Genomic DNA, 26,127 nt, shown 5'->3' with positions numbered 1-26,127 from the left:
AAATCAGTTATCTGGAAGTCCATTTATTTAAACTTTGGTATTTAATTTGATAAGCTCTTCTCTTGAATTTCTTTGCTCCCGCTCATTAGCCAGTATTCTTCTGTGCTACCGATTGGAGGATTGTACATCAGATAGCAAAATGACCAGAATATGCCACTCTAAAATGATTTTTAAATGTAATTCAAGCAGAACTGCAGATAATAGGAATAAAAGAATAGCTGTTTAATGGTATTATCAATGGGGAAAGAATTTAGGCAGGATTATGAACAAAAATTTTTATTAAGAGTGGAGGATCTAGAACAATGGACTGATATTCCTCTGGGTCTTTGAGCAATCAATTTCCCTTTCTAGTATTCAGTTACTGCTAATTGTATTGATTTTTATCAAATATGTGTACAAATCAATTTTATGTTTTAGTGCTGTTGAAAGCTTCCTTCCTTCCTTCTAGGCATTAGTGCCCTGATCATTTTAATTGTCTCATTTTTAATGCTCTGATTTTGCTGCATATTTTCTTTAGATTACTGTTTATTTAGACCTTTAATTGATTAGGGATTATATGTAGATGTTTAGGGTCCGATCAAACAGATCTCACTCAAGCATGAACTCCCTAGCTTAGTGGGACTGTTTTTACTTGAGTAAAAATTGTAGGGATGGGCCCTCCTATTGACTAATAATACGGGATGGATAGAAAATTCCATATAGCGTGACCTTACCCCAAACAGCAGGGGGCAGGTACATTAATTGTGCTGTACTCAAGTTTAGATAAATAGAGACTAAGGATAGACTAATACTGACTCAGCTATATTATTAATAAATAGATATGAATATGAAGTCAGGGTGGTACAAATTAAACTTTTAAAATAATGCAAGCTGCTTGGGATGGACAAACTCCTCCATTTCTGCAACTTGAGTAGCTCATGCCCTTACAACAAACTAGTTGTCTGAGACCTCTCTAAGCACAGGAAATGTATGGAGCTCAGAACAAAATAAAACAACATTTTCCATTTGCGTTTGTTTATGCCTATGGCAGTTTAAATTGTTTCTGTCAAACTTACCTATTTTCCAAGATATCACTCTCCTTTAAAAAAAAAAAAGTACACAGCTTTGAGTTCAAGAAAATGTATATCCTTTTATAAGTAAGCCGGAGAAATTGACTCATATAATTGAAATGGTTTGGTCTGTGCAGAGGGCTGTCAGATACTGTATGATAGACTTTGAACTTTTAGTGGTGTGAGCAGTAGTAATGAGAACCAGAGGAGTTAGGACTCTGCTATTCCACTTACCTCCAACTTTAATATTACACTGCGGATTTTATGATACTGTGTTTTCTGCTCTCATTGCCAGGTCACTCTTTGGAGGAGGGGAGAGTTGCATAAACAAATGTCCAGATATATGGGAGTATCTAATAAAAAAAAATCTCCTTCCATAAAGAAGTCTAACATCTTGAGAGACTTAAGGGAGATAATATTTTAAGTTTGAGATTTTAAACAAAAATTGTTCTGCTGATGTTTCTTCATAACATAGCAATTCCTGCTGAGAAACTGAGTAAAAACCACAGGCTTCTTTGCTTGTCCTATCTGCCAATAACTGCTCCCAAATCCAGCAGTGCTGTGGTGAAAGAATGCACTTTCCAAGCCATTGTATGTGCTGTGATCTGTATTGCCCAACATAGATCCCATTTAGGAATTTTTTTAGAAGCCAGGAAATCAATAGTCCTTTTCCAGAAGGAAGTGGCATCATTTTATACATCATAGCACAATTTCATCACACCGACTGGCTGCCATAACAGGTTTTCTTGCTACTGACTGTTTGATAGTTTCTGGTACAGTATAATCACTTCAAGCATAATCATATATACAGTATTTTAAAAGCTGGTTAAGAGAAATGTGTCTATTATTGTTTGATCTGTGTACAAAGTAGGATCTCTAGCTGCGTTGCAAGTTAGAGTGAGGGTGGACATATTCTGCTTATATTAATAGATGAATGCCTATAGAAACTGGCATGCCTTGTACCCTGAAGGGTAAGTAAGGGCTCTGTGGGAAGCGAAGCTGTGCTACTGTTGCCTCTGGCTTTGCATAATATTGCAAACTGCAAGTCCATTTTTGTCGAGAGGTTTCTGCAGCACCCCCTGTATTAGGAATCACAAACTGGATCAGCTACGTGAGGGGTCAGTATAACACAGAGAAGATAAATGTACCGGTTCTGCTGGAGGCTGTCCTCAGGCTGTTTGTTATGTGTCTCTAACACTGTCACTACATCGCACACTTCCTCGATCTCAGTATTACTCTACAAGCCTGTCTAATGGGAGCCTCTGTTGCTGATTCCGGCTTACCCTGACCTACTTCTTTCTTGTGTCCCAGCAAGCTGTCAGGAGCTATCAGAGCATTGGGAGCTGAAATAAACACTCACTGAGGGGAAAAGCAAGTCTGTCTCCAGTGAATGTAATTAGCTTTGTTTAACTGGCTTGTTTGCTTTGTAAATCGCATCATTTTTAGGCAAATTTAGGGTGTAAAAATATCTGTAATTAAAATCAAATGGTGCATGACCTCATTAAAGTTAAGGGCTTTAGAAGTTCAGCAGAAAAAGTTACGACGTATGCAGTGTACCTGCAGTTTTTTGGGAAGAAGAATTAAGGATACTTCTTCTGAAGAGCAGTTTATTATTGCAACGTTAACATCTTTGGACTTTTGATTGAATTTGATAATTGAGACGTGGATCTTTATATCAAGTAGAGCAAGTTCACAGGGTAAAGTTTTAGAGCCTCTTCTTTTCTCGCTCTCCTGTGAGCTAAGCATCAATACAGCATGTGTAGGTTGAATTCCCACTGCTTTAACAGGACATAGTTTAAAATATGCCTCCATTCTGCAGTGCTGTGTCCTTTTGCGTGTTGGCCACTGAAGTCATTTTGTAATTGGGCTGTGCTAGGCAAATACAGAACTAGGTTGGCAAGGCTTCATTGGGCTAATTTTTAATGCAAGACAAAGACCTGTAGTGCTTTTATCAGAGTGGATTTTGGGATCCAGTTTTTCAGATACCATACTGTATTAATTTTGAGAATTGATACGCTAGGGCTCTATCAACATAGGATCTCAACCCCTCTTCTGTTGAAGTTATTGACAAAAGTTCTGTGATTTCAGTGGTATCATGATCTGGCCTGTAATGTAAATGTTCCAAATAAAGACCCTTCTTCTTGCCTCATCAGAAACATTGTTTTCACATTCTTAGGGTTTTCCCCCCCTTTACATTGTGAATGTACAGCCATACCCACATAAACAAATGCTTTCTAAGGCTACATCTGTTACACAGATCCCATCCTTGCACTGAACCAAAACATTAACAGAAATGGACTAAGGGCTGAGACAAATAATCCATAAAAAAGAGCATGTTCAAAAGAATAAAACTTGCTGCTGTGCACCAAAAGTTAAAACACAACAGAGAAATTACTTTGTATTAATTTGATACCTTCCATTGTTGTTGGCAGTAGAAGAATACCAGAAGAGGAGCTCTGAGTAGCTCAAAAGCTTGTCTCTCGCACCAACAGAAGTCAGTCCAATAAAAGATATTACCTCACCCACCTTGTCTCTCTGTGTATGAAATCTGTTTCACAAAGCAGCAGGACTCCCTTCATCTCTGAAAAGAATGAAACGTTGTTCAACCAAGTGAGATTCAACCACCTACCCTACTGAGATGTATTTATGGTACCTTAACTTCACTGAGGAACATAATGAACAGCTTATTTGCTTTATGACATTTTATACAGTTCACTGACACACTGCATGGTCTAAAACAAAATGGGAAGGAGAGATGCCGTTACTTGGGTGTTTATGTTTTGGAGCCCTTTTGGCCCCACTGAGCTGTGTGTGCAAGATACAGGGAAACTGCCAACGTATGCGAAGGTTGGCAATCATATGTCATTCAAACAAAAAGATGTATTGCAACAGATGGGTTTTTTTTTTAATTTAAATCGCCCGCCACATTAAGGCTAATAAGACTTATTGCAGGATCGGATATTTCTGTGCTGAGTCAAAAGTAAAAAAAAATGTTCATTACCCTGATTACTTGATTCATATGCTACATCCCTTCCCCCTGAAATGTCTTGTATTTTTTTTTATACGCTTTCTGGGACAATCTTTGCTCTCAATGTAATTCCATCGACATCATCATCTGGCCCTGTGTCTCCTTTGCTCTTGGAAAGTGCCACAAATACGTTGAGCACTGCTGCCATCAGAATAATGAGTAGTTAATTGTGGGCTTCTCATATTTGGCCGGGGCTATTTCATTAAGTGAAGCTTTGCTTAGAGGACACAGAAAGGGACCATGTTCGCTGAGACTTCAGTCATTTAGCTTAAATCAACCTCCTCCTACCGCTATTGACATATCAAGAGAACCAATGAGGCATGTTTAATTACGCATGCACTAAGTTTACAATTAGTCTGCAGCCAGTGACAGGTTTTTTTTCCATGTGATGCAGCCAGGAAAGATTTGATCCTGAAAGAGGTCTTATTAGCCTTAATGTGAGCAATTTTATCATTTTAAATTTAAGTGGAGTGTTCTTAGCTTCTAGGTCAAATAATTTAGTCTGATGCTCTAATGTTACGGGTTTAGCCACCCTTCTGCTTCCTCTCTGCTTGTAATAAGTCACAAAAGTATGGTTTGTTGCTTGATAAATAGGTTAACAGTATTCACAAGGCAGGTAATAGAAATCCATATTAATAGGTGGAAATTGGCTCTTGATGCTAGGCAAGAGAGTCTAATGAAAGTATTATTGTTAGTTTTAGCTTCCAGATCCTTTGGAAGCTGATAGCTAAATACCCATATTACAACCTTATTACCTATTTATCACACCACATAGCTTACTGGATGTTTATTAAATTACATTCATGTTTACTGCCTGTTTCTATACTTTTCACTGTATGTGTTCTCAAAGGAAATTTTCTGGAAGCATTTCAGAAATGCATTGCTATTTTCCCATTTTCTTTATACACTGAAACCATCATTGCCAACTGTCGATATACAAATAGCTTGGAAATTTTAATTGTTTCCTGTTAAGCTGCTAGAAGCAGCTAAACCAACTCTCTTTAGTTTAAGAATAATATGTAAAATATCTGCAAAAAGCATTGTGTTCCTAGAAAGGGTAGAATTTATTCTAGCCATAAAAACAATGTCCTGAGAGATGCACTTACTTCAGATGCAATTTATCAGTAAGTGGCTTCATCAAGGGTTTTATATATATATATCCTTCTAAACCTTTCTGGTTCTTTTGAGAGAGCTGTGAGAGGTTTTTTTTTTTGTTTTTTTTTAAAGTACTAAATAAGAACAGAAAAGGGAAATTTGGTATTTCAATCACATCTATAAATTTTCCTCTTTATGGAGCTTCTAAGCTTTACGTTTGTTCTTATTTTCTTTTTAAACAGCACTTAAGATTTTCTATCTAGACAAGCTGCTGCTTCTTCTTTTTTTTTTTTTTAAATCTCTCTAGTCTGATGGATTCCCTTACCCAGAGTGAAACAAACATCCCTCGTGTACTCTTGTGGAGCCTTAGAACCACAAAGAGGCTTCAGTAAGTTCTAGGGGGTAGGAGAAGGATGCAAGTTTGTTACCTGGTTTTTGTGCTGGTTATGATGTCTACTTCACAAGTCAATTTGAGAGCCTATGAAACAGCAGAGGAGGTGGATAAGAGTTCAAGAGCTTCTCACTCATTTCCAATCAAGGCCAAGCCGTACCCATTCCCAACTCTCTCTCATTCCACTGAGCCATGCGTCCTCTCTGTAGGCGCCGGCATCCTAGTGGTTGATGCCATACTAGAGATCAGAGAAGCAGTAGTGTTCAAGATTTCTTTAAAATTTATTTTTGTCCTCAAGCTGCACAAGCCCATGACTGGATGTTTGTACCAGCTTATATTTACTGAAACAATCCCAAACAGGAAACTGACTTCTAGTCTTACTCTGAGAAATAACTGTAACATGTAGGAGGAATATGTAATCTTTCTGTTCTCCTAAATCATTAACAGATGCCTCAGAAATACCAGTGCTTGATGTATGAGGCAGCCCCCAAGTAAGACGAATGCAAGACTCTGATCCGGCATGCTGATCCATGTGGGTTTAACCTTTGCGCCCACCTAGAGCCCCATTGACTTCAGGGTGCTCTATACTGGTAGACATTTGTGCCTGCACAGAACTGTTGAAATCAATGGGGCTCCTGAGTTCAGAGATCTGCCCAACAGGATCAGCTTGCAGGATCTGGTCCTAAAATGGCAGTGACTGGGATCTTGATTCACATTCTTGCCTATCTACTCCAAGTTTAGCTTTAGTGGACTATTGTATCAATCCCCTGGTATTATGAAGTGAGCTGTAGCTCAAGAAAGCTTACGCTCAAATAAATTTGTTAGTCTCTAAGGTGCCACAAGTCCTCCTGTTCTTCTTGGCTTGTTTTTCAAAAATACTTCCAAATGGTTCAGTTCCGTACTGGTGAAGTGACAGCAGTACAATTACTTTTGTTTTTTAACAACCATTGTTGGTCACTGACCATGTTTGCTTACGTTTTTTCCAAACAATAACTGCTGTTATTAGCTGTTCTTTGAAGGAGCTTGATCGCTAACATGCACGTTTAATCATGTATGTAAATTGTAGTGATTGAAAATATTTAAAACTTCAGAATGTACCCATGTTTGAGTTTGTTTTAGAACTTTCTAGAGCTCTTTCTAGAGCTACTCTGCACACAATTGGAAAAACTCAGCACAGTGCTATAAATTATTGGAGAAGGGGGGAAGATATTAAATGATAAATTGGTATCCTAGGTCCATGAATTATAAGTAGCATATCAGAAGTGGTATTTGGAACAGATTTCAGCAGGGTGTTTTGGGGGGTGTTTTTTTGTGGGGCTAGAGGGAAGGAACACTTTGCATTGAAAATCCCTTAACATTTTAAGTGACGCTATCCGTTTAAAAATGTATTTAAAAAAAATCATCCTCACCTCTGTTGCATCTTATGTTATTTGTCATGCAAATAGGCACCTTAGATGAATAACATTCTTTCGTGTTTGATAATCTGTTACTTTTCACTGCTTATGCTGGTGGTTTCTCTTTTGTATTTACTCAGTTTGGCAATGAACATGGACTAATGTTTTTCACTTCTTTTTATAGTTGGTCTCTAATAATTTTCACTGGTTTAGTTTCTTATACACTAGTTCAGTGCTGCAATATTTGTGCTGTAAGCATGACAAAGAACGTGTCTCTCTTTCTGTGGCTTTTTAAAATACATGAAAACCTTTTATATTAGTCTTGAGTGTTGTAAAACCATTTTTTTAAAAATATAGGTCAAATTTGAGTCCAAATAGCCCCCTCTTTTTTAAAAAAATAGCCTTGACAATCCAAGTAATTTTTGTCTTACGTTATGCAACACACAAACTTTACATTAATTGTTTTTCAACTATTATAATATGGGGTGGTATTTACAGGGTAATATTTGTGTCAGCTGAATGGTTCCAGCTTTATTTTCTTTTGCGTCCTATTGTCACCTTCATTTTCATTGCTGGCAGTTGTGAGTGACTGAAAGTGTTACTTTTTATTTATAATTTAGTGTAGTCAGGTGATGCTCAAACCATATTTTGGTAAATCTTGCCTAGTTTGATAGATCTTGGATTTATTTATTTATTTAACATTGACTTGACCAGTTTATTCAGGGTTTATTTACATGAACCTGGATTCTCTTTTTAGGAAATAACTTTAAATAATCAGTACGATAGGAAGAATTTGTATATAGTGTTTATAACATGCAAAGCCGTTTTTTTGACTGTATCTAACAGCAAAATCAGATGCCCAACCAGCTTAAACTTGTCTGGGGCGCACAAGAAAACAATGTCTGACTCCAGTACTGTCAGCTGATTCACACTGAGATACAATCATGGATCCAAGGAAAAGGTTCAGTAATAGTGATTGGTGCCACGGAGATGTAAGACAAACCATTGCTTGGACCATTTCTGTTGAGACAGTTTGTAGGTTGTTTATTGATTGCGCAGGTCATTGGTGAAAGGTCAACAGCTCTGCTGTGTCGGCAGATAAAGATAGAGGAAAGGCATGTTGAGGTCACATTCTAAAGGAATTCAGTCACGCTAAAGGAGGAACATTTCAAACCTTTATTTTCTCAGAAAAGGCTGTACAGCTTTCAGCCTACACGTTTTCAACTCTTGACAATTAGGTTAAGAAGCTTCATTTATAGCGAATGCTTTCACTGTGTTTCTTCCCGCTCTCCCTTCAATTTAATAAGCTGTTTTTAAAGCTGAAATATTTATTTGCCCTTTGCTGTAATTATTTATCTACATTTCTGTGTATGGCAAAACACTGCAAAAGATTTCTTTATGCATGACAGGATTGGCAATTTATTATGAATTACTGAACCCTGAACATGCTGTGATCTACCCAATTTGTCTGCATTTATTTTGCAATTTTTGTTTAAAAGGACTGTACAGCTTATAAGGATATGTACAAATGTTCTGAAATTTCATATTTACTGGAATTGTTTTTAACCTGTATGAAGCATCTGAAATACACTCTCAAGGTATCTGATCCTGCATTTAACCCCAAGTAAGGAAAGAATCCTTATCCCAAACACCATTTTAAGTCCGATCAAAGGAGTTGTCTAAATGAGAAAGTTATACTGGTTTAACTAAATGTGTGATTTATTTTTTTTTTAAACAGTTTAGTTAAACCAGTGCAGAAGGCTGTGTGGACATGTTTATTTGGAATCAGTTAGGAATCAGTTTAAGCTAAACCATAATAAGGGACTCTTAAACCCAAATAAGAGCATCTACACGGGGTCTGCACCTGTTTAATGAAAAAAGCTTAAACTTACACCTTTCATTAAACTGGGTCAACTTTCTCATAGAGACAAGGCTTTAAGCACATATTTTTGGGCTTTCATGCTGCATAAAAGCTCCCAAATTCAGGAGTGTGAAACTTCTCCCAGTGCACAGGGTCTGCTCCACTCTGCTTAAGCCCATATTGTGAGGCTGTACTTAAGTGATGAATGGAGCCTCATCCAGGCTTTTTTCACTGCGGTGAAAATCACCCACAATATTGTGTTTGTGTTAAGCTGACATTGGCCATCTGTGTCAGACATTGAGGGCACACTGGTCCCCTTTGCCAGTGTTCTGAAAGGTGGATCTGAGAGCAAAAATGTGCCCTAATAGAGGAAAGGAACAAAGATTTGTGTGCTGGGGGTGGGTTGTTTTGACTGATCATTTTAATATTGCCACTTATTCAGAATTTGTGAGCCCCAAAATTAAACTCCTTTTTTTTTAAACCGTTATGTCTTTTTCTTCATTGACTTTGAAGCCAGTTTGCTCTGAGTTTATGAGCAGAGTAGATATGGACATCTTTTTTTATATTAAAAATAATAAATCCTGCCTGTTCACTGGATAGTCTTTTTCCCACGACTGTACAGGTGGCTTTCTTTATTGTTTCCATCCCCCGCATAAAGCCTCATGTAAAGATAAACATGAGATCTGACCAAGGAGGTCTGAACACATCTCCTTTAGCGCCACTCCCAAACTGCTCCCGTGGGGGGTGATACATTGGAGGTCTTTTCAGAAGCCAAACATGCTGCCTCACAGCAAATATAACAAGGTTCGTAGGACTGAGCTCTTATCTCAGATTCAGACCTCACTGCACCAATATTGGCCAACTGGCTTGCCCAGCTTCAAAGGTTTATATTTTCAGGTGCACACAATTGTTACTTTTGGTACCCCACAGCAGACACACAATACGGAATAAGCTCAAATGTCTTTCTTCATAGTTCCACTTATATTTAGTAATCTGTTTCATATTCCCAGAAGTTAGATTGGTGGTGTTCCTGCCAACAAAATACACTCAAGTCGCCACTTGCAGTAGGTTCTGTGGATGTCTTCCCAAACCAGAGAAAGTGAGGGGAGCAACTGTCAGGTGTTGGTATAAAAGAAACATCATGAGCTCTATAATCAAGTGAAATTCTGGGGATGTGGGTGAGAGAGCTAATTCAAAGGCAAGGGTTAAGACGTGATGCTGAATGCCAGGTGTGCATGAGTACTGTTCACTCATGGAACTATCAAGACACCTGAGACATGCCTTCTGAGTCATATACATTTAAAAGATGCAAGGCTAGTCAAGACACTGCAGCAGAGGGCAAGGGTAGTGTGCTAAGTTAGGACAGACTGCAAGAAAAAACAACCAATTTTAGTTAGAGAACAAGCAGACTGGTAGTGGAATACAGAGTTGCTGATTCAAATCCTACCCAGATGAATGGTAACCAAAAGTTGTTGCTCTCCATCAGCTATTCAGTGGCCTATGTGAAATTAAGTCCGTTGACTTGTAGACAGGTAACCACATTTCTCACTCTCACAACTGGCATCCTCAGCAGAGATCACAAATTAAATGCATTAGAACAGAGTTAAGGCACACTGGTGAATCAGTATGGGACCCTTTGCATGGAAGCTGCCCCTGCTGTACCGTTCAGAGTCCTCTGTGTAAACACACATGTCCAGCTGGTATCTTTCAGCGGCAGGGAACATGCTTGAAAGTCAAAGGGAAAAAAATAGTTGGTGAAAAAGGGTCACTGTCCTTGAAGAGTCACAGTCTAGAATTCTTTCCTTCAGATTATTACAAGGACTGGAAGCCTTTGAGCCAAACCTGTGCAATAGAGTTTTAAAGCTAGTGGCAGATTAACTCATCACCACCATGCCCAAAATACCATTCTTATGTTTACTAGTATGTGTGCACTCCTGCTCCAGAGAATCGGGTCTTTGTTTAAAGAACCCATTTCTTTTTTCTCAAGTTTTCTACTGGAGGCCTGGAAAGGTGGAGGATGCGGAGTGGATGGGGGCGGGGGGGCAACCTGTAAAAAGATGAAACAGCTCATGAAAAGAAAGCTGCTGAATAGGCAAAGTGTTTTATCCTGATGGGTTTTGTATTCTATCGTCTGTATTCCAAGAAAGGTGCTGTAAAAACAGTGTTCTGGCTCATATATTTCTGTCCCAGCCAGAAGATCTCTGTCTATTTAATTCTAATGCTTAAAATATATTTTTTAGAAGAAATTGAAAACCACTTGCATGTATTTCTTTTACTCCTCCCTTCTGTAAAGAAATCCATTCACTGCTGATGACATTTCTATTTAGTAGCAGCCATGTTTATAGGCTGCTGAAAAATGTGAACTGGTCTAAAGTATTTTGCTGCTTTGTGCGCCCCCACAAAGTGGTATTTCCTCTGTCGGTTGACTCCAAAAACTCTTGTGTTTCCAAGCTAGTTCGCCTAACAGTTTGGAAAGAACACTGGAATGTTAAGAATAAGGATCAATCATCTGCTTGACTGTATAAAAGGAAATCTGAAAACCCAGACTCAGAACAGGGATTCCTACATGTGTTTGTGTTGTGTGAAGCTTCCTCTGTTTCCCCCCAGTCACCCCCTCAAAAAACGTCAGGAATCGGTTGGCCCCTGCTGGAGTGGTGGGTTACTGTAGTGCTTATAATCCTGTCTAGAACATAAATGTGTTGTGGCTTTTGAAAAGGAGAAGCAGTGGCTTCCGTATTATCAAAGGTTATCAGGCGTCTGTTACAAGCTGGAGGAATTTTGTGCCATGAAGGAGACAGAGCAATATACTGTTTTTCTTTTAAAGTGAGAATATGACCATCAGAATTGCAAGCAGTAAATTTAGTGTCTCCACTTTATCAATGTGACTGAAGATGGGACGGCAAGATGTGTATGTCCAGAAAGGTTTCCTGACTGAAAAAAGTTCTGTCGATCCAAGGGCCCTTTTAAAAAAAAATCCCCATTTTTGACATGACTGCTCTTTCTTTTTCCTGAACTGTATCCATGAGGCACTGAAATTCTCATTGGGGGAGTGAGGGTTGGATATGGTTTTTTTCCAAAAGTGCTGTAATTGTAACTAAAAGGAGGGGGGAGTTAAAGCTGCCAGAAGTTTTAGATCTTTTCATCTGAGAATAAAATGCTATGGCATTCTCCCCACTTGCCAAATTCAGAAAAACAGTTAGCAGGAGGATCTGCAAACACAATGGCTCTATCTTGCTCTATTATGCCACAAAGGAGTGGCTTGCTTAATCTCTGAAATTAATAGAGCAGAGAGGAAACAGCTCTTAAAGAGATGTGTGTCTGCTTCCTTCCTGTTCATAGAATTGGGAGCCTGGGGCTGTGAGGTAATGTCATTTCACATAACTAGAGGGCTCTTCTTATAAAGGACAATTACAGTAAATGTAGCGAGCCTGGAATTTTTGACTTTTAAATATTTTTTCTTGCTACGGTGGTGGGGAATTTTATTTGAAATCTTACACATTGTTTTGGTAAACATTACTGTGACCAGTCAGAGATTGTCACCAGTTTTATATTTGAGAGATTTTAATCTTTTTCTGAATGTTGTTGTACCACTGTCATGAGCTGGAAACGGGTCTGCAGTCCTGCTTCCTATTACACTTTATACAATGGTATAAATTCAGTTTGAACTGTTATCCTAGGAAAATGTTAGTTCAGCCACAATTAACTGAGTGTATTCTAATAGAACTGCTCCTTTTTCACACTGCGATGGCCTTTTATAGCAGTGTTACTCTTGGAATTGGGCCAAAACAACTGATAAGCAACAGGCTGAGTTTTCCTGCATGTGGTCAAGGCTACTAGTATCCATTGGTAACTTTTTTTAGTGTTAGGAAGAAGACCTTTTGCTTAAAACAGTAAAGCAAAGATTTGCACCACACCTAACTATTGTTGGTCAGAAAGACAAATTGAGTGAGAGAATAGAAAAGCCTGGCTTGCCAAGAAACCTTCGGTTTTGTGAAATCCTCTCGGGGAGGAAGAAGGCGAGATCTGGGAGGAGGTACAGTAGAATTTTATATCCCTGATCCAGCTAAAGGAGCCTGTGTTGTACTCCCTCAACTCCCATTGACAAACTATAGATGCTCAGCATGTTTCAAGATCACACTCTGGTTGTGCTTTTGACACAGGTAGTGTAGCTTTCAGTTCCTCTAACTTCTTGTTAGTAACTTCCATGGGTAATACTAGCTGGTAGAAATGTCCTACTGCAAGTGCTACATCTTGAACTACCAGGGCAATATACTATTATCCAGCCATGCTGTATCTCTTGAGTAGTCATTCAAAAGATCCATTTCGTGGGTTTTTTATTTGTTTTCTGAGTCACAAATCAGGGAATGTATAATAAAACAACTCTCTATCTACAAAGTGCAGGACGGTTTGTTACCAAACAGCAGCGTGATGTACTTTACATATGAACAATAGCAAGATGCTTTGCAGAAAATGTGTTTTTGATTATAAAGATTACTACTGCCGCTGCCCCTCCTCCCTCCCTTATTATTGGATTCATCATACCAAAATTGCAGAACTGCGAGTGTCTTTTCAGCATTCATTCATCTGCATGATTTGTAATGACTGTTGTGATCTGGGGAAAAGAGGAAGTTTAAATTTCTAGCAGTTGTGCATCTATCCACAGTTAACGAGGCATCTAATTTCTGTACAAATTCAATACAGCATTACTACCATCCTGCCTGGCAGATTCAAGTGCACTTTGGTATTTTTCAATTTGTTTCCATATCTCTGCTGTTATCTCTGTGTGTGAAGCTCAATCTATTTCACTTTTTTTTTTTAAGACAGTATGAAGAACTGGATTTAGCTTTGTATCAGTATGGCTCAATGATAGTCTGTGAGGTTTGGCAACCTTTTGCCTGCCTAATTTCACATTGACTGACTGTGCATGTTACAAAACAGATATTGAATACAGGTGACTGCTCAATGGAAACTGTAAAGCATTTTAGACCGTACGACTAGTTATGTCCAATTCCTGGCAAGGTGGGTAAGCGATGTGTACGGGTCACACTACTTACCACCAAAATGCAGCTGCCTTTGAGGTGAAATGGAGCAGCAGCATGCAACAACGTTACCCAACAATTTAGGATGGGAAGTGAAAGAGGAAAAACTATGGATGCAGTTGAAATGTCAAAGGGATTTTTAATTACCTGTATTGGAATTTGGTCAGAACACCAGATTTAAGAACGGCCATACTGGGTCAGACCATAGGTCCATCTAGCCCAGGTGGCCAATGCCAGGTGCTTCAGAGGGAATGAACAGAACAGATAATTACACTCCTGCACACTGTGAGATCCCTAATAGCTATAGGTGATCATAATCATAGCTTTCAGTGATAACATTTAGTCCTGCCTTGAGTGCAGAGGACTGGACTAGAAGACCTCTCGAGGTCCCTTCCAGTCTTACAATTCTATGATTCCATGACCTCCAACTGTCTTTCAGATGAGATGTGTATCTGGCAGCCCAGTGCCCTTGAACAGCATGGTCGGGCATACTGACTCAGAGGAAAGAGTGCCCCTCTAAATCACCAGGTCCACATCTTGCACTACCTTGGTGTTCCTCAAAGATCTCCCATCCAAGTACTAATCCATCTCAGCCACTGAGATATTGTAAGCTCTTTAGGGCATGGACCATCTTTTTGTTCTGTGTTTGTATGGGTCCTAGCACAAGGGGTGCTGGTCCATGTTTGGGGTTCGTAGGCACTCTGATAACGGAAATAATAAACAATGATAATGAGGAATGGCAGCAAAAGGTGGAATTGATGCAGTTTAAGATGTAAAATGGCACAATGGACAGTTTTATAATTTTTGCATTGTTTGCCTAATTATACCATTAGACAAACCTCCCTGTTAGAATTTGCCTGTTAAGTGGATGTTACCTCTAAATTGGTGTAATTTTTAGATATTGTAGCAGCAGCATTCACAGGACTGAAATGCACTCATGGGCTTGTCAGCATTTCCTGGAGACTTGGAGTTAAAATGGAAATTATAATTTGACTGTAAACATTTTCTCCTAGCTGACACTTACGTTATGCAACATGAGCCAGGGGTGGGATTTATTTTGCTCCCTGTCTTGTATGCACACATGTGTACACAGACAGAGACACACACACACACACGATAGCCAACATATTTTCATTATAAGAATGTGTATTAAAGGTAAAAGAATAACACATTATTCCCAAATGTTAGCCTATTACATGGAATTCCAAAAGAGAAGGGGAAAACATTAAATTGTTGTTTTTTTGGGGGGGGGGGATGTGCCTCATTCTATCTCACAACCAGGATTCCTCTAACCCAAATACCATTAACAAGCTCTTGCTGGACTCCTGTCCTGTCCTTTGGAAGGACGGTATCTTTGTTGCGTGGTGAGAGAAGACAATGAGGATGCTGAGATCCCACAAAGGATGTGGAGGATTTCCCTCCCCCTTCTTCAGAGCTCCATTTTGAGTAAGTCTTAATTCAACGGCTCTCTGGCATTTACTGTGAGTCTCCACCTCAGAAGTCAGCAATTCTTTAAAAATTTCAATTTCTGGCCATTCTTCTGTAGAGCAAGGCCCCCCCCAGGCCGTGCGCAGCTGTTGTCTGGCTTATTAATTGTGGCTTGTGTCCACAGGAGGAGCCTTTCTGGTAAGACCTGAAATCCAGGGAGAGTCTAATGCTTATGTATACACCTTGTTGAAGGCCTGTTTTATACCCACTTAGTTCCCCCACAAAAAACAAACAAAACCAAAAAAATCCCACTCCTTCCTTATCCCTCGTGGGCCCCATGTTAATGCAAGTGTCCTTTGGCTCAGATGGTTAGACAAGGGCTCTCTCTGCAGCCAGTCAGTGCTGTACCCAATTATTGTCTTCTGTTGCACTCCATCCCTCCTGCTCACCCCCCACTGACACAGTGAGCAGGAGGCTAAGGCCTGGATTCAGACTCTGGCATCCTGTGTAGCAGCACAGAGCAGTTCTGCAAGGCAGGTAATTTGCATTTTAATAACTCCCTCGTTTATATGTTTATCCAATCCTGTCAATATTTTGCATTTTGGAAATCCTGCTGATGGTGTTGATGTTTATGGACTATCAAGTCAACAGTTAGATCGCTTACTTAAAAACACTTTAATTGTAAATCAGAGGGAAATCAATGGTGGTTTCTTTTTTTTTTTTTTTTTTTTTTTAGCCTTGTGCTTCGGCTGCAAGCTAACTGTCCCATGTGTGGAAAAGCACAGAACTGAAAAAAGCTTTTCACCCAAAGATTTCCTTACAGAATTTACTTTTAGCTATGCTAATTAGTGAATTTCTAAAATTGGTATTCATTTTTTGATCTTTCAAGAAGATTTTTTAAAAATAGCAACGGGAACTCAATGCAGGAGAAAGTATGTAAAGTCATACAAGCAGGCACTTCAGAGGTAAGGCATTGCTTCAGTTTCATCCTATTCCTTTCTGATCAGTTACTTACTTTTTCACCTATGGGATTAGTTAAAGGCTGAAGTGATAGATGCAAGTCACACCTTTTAGGGCTCCCATTGACATCTATAGCAAAACTCCCACTAGAGTTTTATTCACCACTGGAAGAAAGTGACACTCCTGTGGTCACCATTGTCACAGGAAAAATTGCTTTTATGGTTAACACTGCTGATGGCTTGTGCATTTCTGTTCAGCATTTAGATGTGTAATAGTGGTGTTCTGCAGTGGCTTTGAATGTACTGCATACTGGTTACGGTTGCTGTCACTTTCTCATGTGGAGATGAGCTTAAATTTTTTTTAAGAGGTAGCAAAAACCCCTGTGTGTTCATTGATTAGTATCCACAGATTTAGCTGTAAACAATGCTGTCGTAAAGGAAATGTATAGCAGCAGAGGGGTTAATTTCCCCCCCCCCCTCAGTCAAAGAGCTCAGAGATTTCAGGAAAGAGTTAAATCTTTTTTTCAGAGAGACGCAATTCCAACATCGCACTCACAGGCAGCGTTAGAGCAGATGCTGCCCTCTTTTACTATTCCACTTTGGCATAATTAATAAGCAATCCAGATTGTTTGGTTTTTTTAGTGCTATGCCTAGAATAATGAACTTTGTCAAAAATTCATAAAAGAACCTCTAAAACCAGAGTGTGAATCTTGAACATGCCTGTACATTGTTATGCACAAACCAGAAACCTGGTCCTTCAAAGTGCTGAGTGCCCTCAGCTTCAATGGAAGTGAAAGGTTCTTAACATCTGACCGGATCAGACCCCACCGAACCACTTCCTTATCGAACTACATAATGGCCCAGACACTTGGGGCCTGATGCGATACCCACTGAAGTCCACACAAAGACTCCGAGTGACTTCAATGGGGTTTGGATCAGTCTTGAAAGTGACCCTCTGTGATTTGCTTTTGGTGCAGCTATATTGTATGACAATGCTTTATGTGGGGTTGGCGCTACTTTGGGCGAATGCTAAATGCGTTTATTTGAAATCTCCTCTCTTTTCCCAGTAGTTCAGTTTTGATTATCCGGATTAGAATATTTTATTGTAAATGAGCAAGGAGGTTATTTTTGGGGGTTTACTCATACTGACACTTCAAACTTAGTCTCTTTCCTATTGCGTAATGGTTATATCGTTGCAGCTATGCAAAAATAAGGAAATGCCTTATAAAGGAATACAAAATGAGATGCCAAAAGAGGGAGCTTCTGAAATGGAAGAGTCCATCCATGAGGTCATCACATTTTTCCCATGCATTCCTTTTTACATCTGTCTAAATGTGCAACTACAAAATATTTCCAGATGGGTTCAATACTATGAACTAATACATTCTTAAATGCAAGTTAAATACAATAATACTACTGGATACATTTGTCTGGTAATAAACTATAAACTTCTTAACCCAGCAACAAGATGTTTTTACTCCCCTGCCCCCTTTAAATCAAATGTTTGTGTGCTTTAAATGCAAAGGACTGATTTGATACATCTTTTGTTTGTTTTTCATTTTTTTCTTCACTTGTTTTAAATGAATGGAAATAAAAAAAGTACTTTTTATTTATTTTTTTATCCTAACGTGGAGTAATTTACACCTGTGCAAAGTGGCTCTAAAATGCTCCCAGATCAGAAAAGCATCATTGTACCCCCGCTTCCTACTCTCGCTTTACGCAAGTCCAAATGATGGCGCAAGGTACAAGAAAGTGAAGAATCAGGCCTGCAGGGGAGGAGAAAAATGGGTTTTGAATAGAGGCAAAATTAAGATGGCTTTTAAAAATGGAAACGAGCAGAACACTTCCAACCTTTTCACTCATGCTTAATCATGCCAGAATACCTTTGATATTTATACAGTGCTCTGGGAACAGTAGATCGTTATGTATTTCTGCACAGGTAATAGGGGAGCACAAAATGTGTTGGTTTTTTGGTAGGTCCTGCAAAATTATGTATTTTTAAAAAAGGGAATGGAATATTGAAATACTTGTTTTATGTGTGAATCGGTTTTGGTTTTCACACTACTCCATCCCAAATGTTTAGGAAATAAACTTGGTGCATGGCTCTTACTTAGCCCCATTAAATATCGATCCGATAGGCTGTGCTAAACATCCCTTGCTACCAAAAAATACAAGGCTCAAGCCTAATAAGTTTCTCTGACCTAGAGTGGGGTGAGGGAGGAAATTTCAAGTTTTAGCCAGGGTGAGGTTTTCCTCCCTCTTCCTATCACGCTACATCATGTCTGGCTAATCCATGCCTGAACCAGAGGGAGTCAGCTACAGTTTATGTCCAGCCACTGTGAGATGCTTCAACTGCAACCACTTTGTTTTTAAAAGAGTTGCTGAACATTCCCTTCCCAGGCAATCACGCCAACCAGATGAGACGCTGTTGGCTTGGATGCACCAAGGGCCAGATTCTGATCTCAGTGATACTGATGAGAATCTGGAGTAACTCCATTAAATACTTACTTCTGGGTTACACTGGTGCCCCTGAGAGCAGACCTTGGTCCCAAGTTAGGAACTCAGGAGTTCAGGAGACTTTTTAAATGTTGGAATTTTTGAGGCCCACTAGCCCAGCAGGGAAACTTCATCAGGGACCTAAGCTAAGGAGATGTAAGTGCCTCACATTGCAGGTGGGAGGCTAAGTATCTTGTCTGAACTAATGATGAGAGTACCAGGTGAAGTAACCAGGTCAAACGTTCAACTGGAAGTGGAATCTCATGCTTTTCAGCTGAGTTGGGGGAGTGCTAAATAGCTGTCATTCCTCTACTGGATTCTGGATTCACTTGGAAACAGAAAAAACAGAATTGGCTTACTATGCCTGGCCTACCTTCTAGATTAAAGCATTTTGAATAAATATCAGAGAAATTCAAACTTTTGCCTGAAATTTTCTTAGATCTTGTAGCTGAGCAATCAGAATTAAACAATCTCGCTCCGATTTTATAATATTTTTGCCTGTCCACCTAATCATGACCATACAGGGGAAATTTCCCTCATACATGCTTCAGCTCTCTGTTATATGGCATTGCACTTCTTCCATGCCTTCAGGTTCAGTCCTGTCCTCCAACATGTGGCATGCATGGGCTGTGAATCTCTGAAAGTCAGCTACTACACAGACTTGTTTGATTTCCTCCCCCTTTCTCCCTCCTTCCCCCACCCCTCCGTAAGATACAGGGCAGTTCCCAACATGTATATCTGGCGGCAGGTTAAGACCCTTATGAAGAAATGACTGCATTTGTGACGAATTGGCAGATCTGTTGACAGCCGAGATAAGTTAATGTAGAAAAAAATGTTTTAGTATCTTACCTTTGTGGCTTTCCACCATTGGGAGCGAAATGTATTCTTGGACTAGAAAGCTTTATGGAGAGCGGAACAATTCCAGTGAGTAAACGGAAATATCTTAACTAAGAGACAACAGCAGTTTTGTTTTTGTTTTTTCATCCTAAATGAAGTATGTACAGCTTAAATGTTCTCACCTTTCTGCAGTCTATGTGCTTAGCTCTCAGCATAATCTCTGTACAGTATTAGGAAAGGGAAGGGTAACTTACTAGGGATACTCAAAAAGAAGTCCACAAGTTTCTGAAGTACCTGTGTCTTTTCAGTGCTTCTAAACAAGGGTTCAATCTTGAGACCCATTGAAGGAGCTCTTGTGTGAAGTGAGGACCACAGCCTTGTCCTGGTAATTCACCGTATTCTATCTTAGGTTTGGAAGAAACCTCTCATTTAATGAAACCTAAGTCTTGTAGAAATAAGGGCTATGGAAAGCCCAAACCACGTGTCATTTTTCTTTTCCCCCTACCCCAGCCCAGGCAATGCTGTTATGTACTCTGAATACACCAAATTAATAACAGTAAGATCCTTGATAGATCCTTTGCTGTATTTAAAAAGGAAAATAACTCTGGCAGTAAACCAGAAAACCTCAAACACATTGTACACCTAATCCACAGTAGGTGTAACTACTTATGCATCGTACTGACATGCATCTCGATGCAGTTCTGACACCTTCTTTTCTTTTTTTCCAAATTGGTGATCTCACTGTAGAAGCGTTCTCATCTTTCCCCTGTCCCTATGCCCCACCTACAAGTTGCAGATGTTCGGATTTTCCATGTTGTGTGGTGGTCAGATTACATCACTGTGCAGCTGGAAGTTGTCAGGGAAGAGAAACCTGATGAACAGAAGAAGTTCATATATTTGGAAAGACCGTCTCCAAAGCATTAACCTTTCAAAATTTAAACAGAGTAATTAATAGTATTTAGTTATTGGAGCGAAGACAAGTGGAATGCTTAACTCAGTTTTTTAACTCCTGTCAATGGGGAGACTAGAATTCCATTTGTAAAATTCACCTGGGTTGGGATTTCCTAAGGGGTCTAAGGGCATTAGGTTCCAAACCCCATTGAAATTCAATAGTTGAGCACCTAAGTCCCATAGGCTCTTTTGAAAATCCCCACCAAGAATCTTAATGAATAAAAATGTTTCCTTTCCATAATTCCTTTCCCCCTGACCCATTAACATGATGTGTGGATTCCAGGAGTACTACTTCAGTAAATCAAGGTATCACACTATTGTCTCCATATGCAGTCCAGTCCTGAGAGGATTGCATCTTGGTTTTGAAGGTGCAGAGATCAGTTGTTTGATTAACACAGCCACTCACGTGGCTAATTCATTTTCCTTTTGTGGTAAACCTGTAGTTTTCAAACACTTGAGACACCAGATAATGAGATGCTTTTCACACACTGAGACTTGCACTGGCTGCTATTGCTATGGACTGAGGTTAGTAATGCTAAAGTCATTTTCAAAGCCACCCCCATGCGAGGAAGGAATGGAAACTAGTGGGCAGCCACGCACAGTACATTCAGAGCGATCCCCTGATGCTCCTTGATTTGATTTACGTTGCTGAGTATAAAGTCAGCTTTAAGTTTCAAGCCCTCCTTTCTCCTCCCTGTCCAGCTCCTTTTATGGGGATTTCAGAAGAGGAACTGGACCATCTGGCGTAATCCTGAACAGAGCCACATGCTTTATTCTGGGTATTCTAAACTACTTTTGCTATTATGACTGGTAACTCCAGTCTGGCTGCAAAACCAGTAACTGGATGGCTGTCTCTCCAGCTTGATGCTTGGCACTCAAGAGCTAACACATGTTTTTCTTACGTGAGCATAAGAGCAGTTAAATAGCTCGCTGGTTAAGATGTATCTGTGTGAAAACAAGATGCAGTTGGATTTAAGAATAATAAGTTGACAAGTGTAAGTGGGGAAAGGGGTAAATTGCCGTTCAAAACTTACCATGAGCCAAGGGTCACATCCTGCTTTGGTCCTATGTGAAAAACTCTTCCACTGGAGTCTGTTTTGACTATAATCTGGATGAAATTCTGCTGCTGCCATCTGTAATACAGATATGTGCCCGTGCCATCTCAATCCTTTGGTAGCCTTCCGCTCTGCTCAAGACGAAGCTGGGATCTGTAATATCCAAAGCACACTGCAGTTACCCCTAAAATGGTCCGTTATTTAGTCTGCTTTCCCTTGCCATGTTTGGAGAGGGGAAAAAACATGGTGATGAGACTGAGCTACTCTGGCTATGCTGTACTGTGTGGGAGTGTTTTTTAACATGAATATCTAAGGATAAAAGTGCACCACAGTGATGCTAAAAAATTGTCTTAACTATGGAGTTATTTAGCATTTTTAGTGCTATATTTGGTACTATGCAGACAAAGAGACTTGCAATCTGGACATATAAATTAAATTCTGATTCTGCAAATGCTTGAACCCATGCTTAAATCCGAAGAGACCACTCCTGTGCTTAAAATTAAGTGTTTGCAAGATCATCGGCTTAATTGTTCAAACAGGTACCACGGCGATGTGTGATTGAAGGTTGGTATTATCTCAGTGGTAGAGAGATTTTGTTTTAAAAGATAAAAATATCACTTTTTGAGTGGATTAAAGTCAGATTTTTTTTTAATTCCGCATATTGAAACTTTTACTGCGTTATCTGATAAATCATCTTTTAACACAGTACGTTGCAAACAGCTTCTTGTATGCACTTATATGTGAGATTTAATAAAGAGTATTTTAATATCAGTGGAAACACATGCTACACTTCACAGCTTTCACTGGGTGGCCTTCTAAATGCAGAACAAAGGCTTTAAAAATGAGGGTTTACATAAAACCTAGAAGTGTAGAAAGGTTGAAAGGATGTTGAATTCATTTCTATAGCTAGAACACCATTTTCTCTAACGTCATTTGCACAAATCAGCATTTATGTTGTCAATTTACAGTGATGAATGTGTGATTAACACTGAGCCTATAGGACAGAGTGGAATCTGTCTGTGAAGAGATTTTAATCACAGCACCTTTCTCCACTGAGTTCCTCTAACATTGTTATGATTTGGTGGGGATAATTCTCCAGGTCCCAAACTTTTTTGTTTTGCTCCATTAGTCCATAGTAATGAAATATAGGATGAAATCCTCTCCCCATTGAAGTCCATGTTCAAAACTCCTGTTTATTTAGCTGGGGCCAGGATTTCAATCACAGGGTGGAGTTTTGTTTTTTTTAATGACACTATGTTTTGGGAGCCCTATAATAAATTGTACCTTGAATTTCCTACTAGCCTACACCAGCTGTTAGTAACAACCACTGCTCAAGGAGAGGTGTGTGTGTGTGTGTGTGTGTGTGTATCTATCTGTGTGTGTGAGAGAGAGAGGGGGAGAGAGAGAGAGAGAGCATGTGCAAGTATCTATTGGTCCAGGGCCAGATGTTAAAGGTGGAAGGTTACAAATAAAGACAATCAACCAATCTCTGTTTCAATTCTAGTTAATACACTGGGAGACCAGTAGCTCTGCTCTGTGGGGAAGCATGAAACTGGTAGGATGAAAAGAGGTAGTTAGAGTTGAGTGACATGTTCACAACCAAACCCGAAACCACATAAAATATGACTGCTTCCTGTCTTGTTATAAATTCTCCACTCAGCCCGGGTTCAGCAAGGAATCTACTAAGGCTCATGAGCCTTTTGCTCTAACCTGGACTGGTTTTATGGTTGTATGTTAAAACTGGACAGAATTCATAGTTTCACTTCAAATTAGGATGACCAGACAACAAATATGAAAAATTGGCATGGGGTGGGGGATAAAAGGAACCTATATAAGAAAAAGACCCAAAAATCGGTACTTTCCCTATAAAATCAGGACATCTGGTCACCCTACTTCAAGTTTCTGGGGTTGTTTCTACTTTGAAACTCCCAAGTGACTGTCAGGGCACCAACCCACAGAATAAATATTAGATGGTGAGGGAGTGTGTGGGAGAGGAGGAAGTTTCACAAATTTCTTAATTCTCCCATTCACCCCATTTTCCTCAGGCTTCTGTACTTCACTTCTGATCAGGCTAGAAGTAGCAATACAGACCGCCTAAGAGATTGTATTGTGGGTTTAATTTCTCGAGTGGGGGTCTAGAGAGTTGGGATTCTCTTTAGAAAACTTGCAGTCGAAATGGGGAGAGACCTTCAAATTGCACCTCTGAACCTTTTGCTCCTTGCTAACCCTAGCAAGGCTTTCACATTACATTACCACGTTAGTTTCTCAATATAGCGAGCAAGTATAAAACCACAGACTGGCTCAGTATTAGGCCACATAACATTAACGTTCAAGAGCAACCAAGTAGGTAAGGTTAGAGCCATTATTCTTTTCTGTAGGGAAGTGTAAATATTTTTGGGCATTGAGCCAAAAATGCCTCATTCTCTCTATTTCCTAGCACTGAAATCTGATGGGCGCTGAGCATTTGGGGAGAGTCAAGTTACCAGTTTGACACAATCAAAGGCTTTGATTCCAGGCTGCTTAATCCCTAACCATATCTCCTTGACAAAATGCAACCCTGATGAAACAACAGGAGTCTGTCTGTCTGTCTGTCTGATCATCAGGATTTAATAGAGAAAAATAACCTGAAGCAGAAACAAGTGCAAAACTATGGAGGAGGCAGCTGGTCATATGGTGAAGGATCTGCCTAGATCGTGATTCAAGGACTTGTGCATTTCATCACTAGTTCTTGTTAGCTTATGATCATTGTACCACTGTGCCAGCATTAGCATCTAGAAGAGAGGAAATAAAGAGTATGTTTAAAATCTCAGTTGGCTTAAATAGCAAATTCATCCCTTTTTGTTCAGTGGAGCGTATCTACACTTCACCATCCTGGCTATCGCCACAAGAAATTAATGTAGGCTAAGAAATTACTGCAAAAGGCACCATAGGACTTTGACATTAATGGACTATACAAATACATAGAAATGGTACTATAGGTATTAAAAGCGGGGCCCGATGATGTAATAGTGATGGAACAGTATTGATTCTGAGATTGGTTTGATTTACAGGCAGACACTTGTCATTAAATGAAATGTGAACGTTACAGCTAAACAATATGCACGATGTGATTGCTTAAGTCTTCAGATGACTAATTAAGAAGCATCTGTACAGAAATCTCCTGCTAGCAGAACAACACAGGAGTAAGTGGCAGTGTCCTGCTCTTCCAGATATATTTGTCAAATGCAAATTTTTCCACAGAAAATTCGGTTTAACAACCGATGCAATTAGCGCAGAAAGCAGCTGATCTGTTAGAGAAGGATGCACTAGCTCGACCTGTGATGGAGCAGAGTTGTTTCACTGTGTGGGAGTGGCGGTGCCCTTTAACATGAGACTGGTAATTCAGACGAAATAATAGCAGAGCCAGCATTGGTTAACTCCCTTTTTTCTTTCCTCCAGTGTAACGTCAGGTCACACATGGAAAGAAACATAAGGGTTGTTAGTATCTCAGAGAGTATGATGGAGAAGTAGATATGTAGTGGCTGAGATTCTTCTAACTTGCATTGATTGTACACCGGCATAATTGCACTGATCTCAGCGGTGATGTTCGTGATATTACACCAGTGTAAATGAGAAGAGAATCTAGCCATTGACTCTTTTCCAAGTGGCCCATATTAGAACTCTAGAATGAAAGCAAGAGTGTAGCATAACTATACATCCATCTTCCTGAGACTTAGCTGCATCCAAATGTCAACGTGAAAAAAATCAAGTCACTTCCCCAGGGATCTTAGTATTTTTTCTCTTTAATTTTTGGTAAAGATTTCAAGCTTTATATACAAAAGCTTATTAAAGGTAAAATGTAAAGCTCATTTTACTAAAGAAGATACTTCTTGGCAATCCATTCTGAGTTTCCGGTTGGGGTAGGTGAGCATGCGCTGAGATTACATCTTTGTTTCCAGCAACCAGGATGTGCTGGATTTTTGCATTTACCGGCTGAACCCTGTAGTTCTAAGTAATTTCAGTAGGGATTACATGTTGTGTTGCAGGGTTACTCAGGGCAGAAGATTAATTAGAGTACAGGAAGTGACAGAAGGAGTGATAATTTAAGAATGCATCTATAATTAACAGGAAAAGAGGCGGTGTGCTCTGAATTGTTACAACTTGAGGTAGGAAGGCAGGCTGCGATCATCCCAGGTGTTTCGTACAGGCAGCCCTCCTGTTGTAGGCTTTTACAATGTAACCTTCATCTGTCTGTCACATCAGCCCAGACTGAAGCTATGCAACACAAGCAGATTGTGAGCTGGAAAGGTAACTCTGATTAGGCACTTTTTTTTTTTTTTTTAGTGTGCGTTAATAGACACTGTGTTTTTGTAATACAAACTTAAAACAACAAAAGTGACCACACGCTAGTGGCTGATAAAATAGTTTAGAGAGAACAGATTTTTTTAATACTGTTATGGGTCCCTCTGATTTGACACGTGATCAGACAAAGATTGATTTACAGAGTGAGTAATCTGGATATAATGACTGATGCTAAAAGTGGGGAGAGACGTGCCCCTGAAGTC

The 26,127-nt window shown here is 39.5% G+C and overlaps 1 protein-coding gene across 5 annotated transcripts in view; it reads left to right on the top strand.

Moving 5' to 3' along the window:
- The window catches only part of MAMLD1 (mastermind like domain containing 1), a 349,448-nt gene that overhangs the window by 272,680 nt on the left and 50,641 nt on the right, over positions 1–26,127 (top strand). The gene's annotated exons all lie outside the window — the stretch shown is intronic.

The sequence above is a fragment of the Lepidochelys kempii genome, chromosome 9 (genome assembly GCF_965140285.1).
Source record: "Lepidochelys kempii isolate rLepKem1 chromosome 9, rLepKem1.hap1, whole genome shotgun sequence".
Taxonomy (NCBI): Eukaryota; Metazoa; Chordata; order Testudines; family Cheloniidae; genus Lepidochelys; species Lepidochelys kempii.
The sequence above is the reverse complement of the archived record's forward strand: the minus strand, read 5'-3'. Positions and strand labels throughout refer to the sequence as shown.